Here is a 752-nt window from a genome sequence, read left to right on the forward strand (position 1 = left end):
AGTGGTAAGTGGTGGAGACTTTGTCAAAGATGAGTTGGTTGAGAAATTGAGGTTTTGCTTCTGGAATCTCAATCCTATTCCATTGGTCTGTATGCCTGTTCCTGTATCAATACCAAGCTGTTTTGATTCTTGTAGCTTTATAGTAAAGTTTGAAGTCTGGTAGTGTGATACCTCCTGCTTTATTTATTTATTTTTTTTACTGAGGATTGTTCTGGCTATTCTTGGTCATTTGTGTTTCCATATGAATTCCTGTATTGTTTTTTCTAGCTCTGAGAAGAATGTTGCTGGTAATTTGATGGGTATTGCATTAAATCTGTATATTGCCTTAGGTAAGATGGACATCTTCACAATGTTGATTTTTCCAAACCATGAGCATGGGATATTTTTCCACTTGTTTGTGTCATCTTTCATTTCTTTGAGCAGTGTTTTGTAGTTTCCATTGTAAAGTTCTATCACATTTCTGTTTAGGAAGATGCCAAGGTATTTCATTTCTTTTTGTGGCTATTGTGAATGGAATTGTGGTTTTTATTTGCATTTCTGTTTGTTTATTATTGGTGTAAAGAAACGCGATTGTCTTCTGCAAATTTATTTTATACCCTGAGACTTTGCCAAAGTTCTTTATCAGTGCAAGAAGGTTTTTGACAGATTCTCTAGGATTTTCAAGGTACACAATCATGTTGTCTGCAAAGAGAGATAGCTTGACTTCCTCTTTTCCTATTTGGATACCCCTGATTGCCTTCTCTTCTCTGATG

Source organism: Carlito syrichta, unplaced genomic scaffold, assembly GCF_000164805.1.
Source record: "Carlito syrichta isolate Samal-C Ts95f unplaced genomic scaffold, Tarsius_syrichta-2.0.1 Scaffold313394, whole genome shotgun sequence".
Lineage (NCBI taxonomy): Eukaryota > Metazoa > Chordata > Mammalia > Primates > Tarsiidae > Carlito > Carlito syrichta.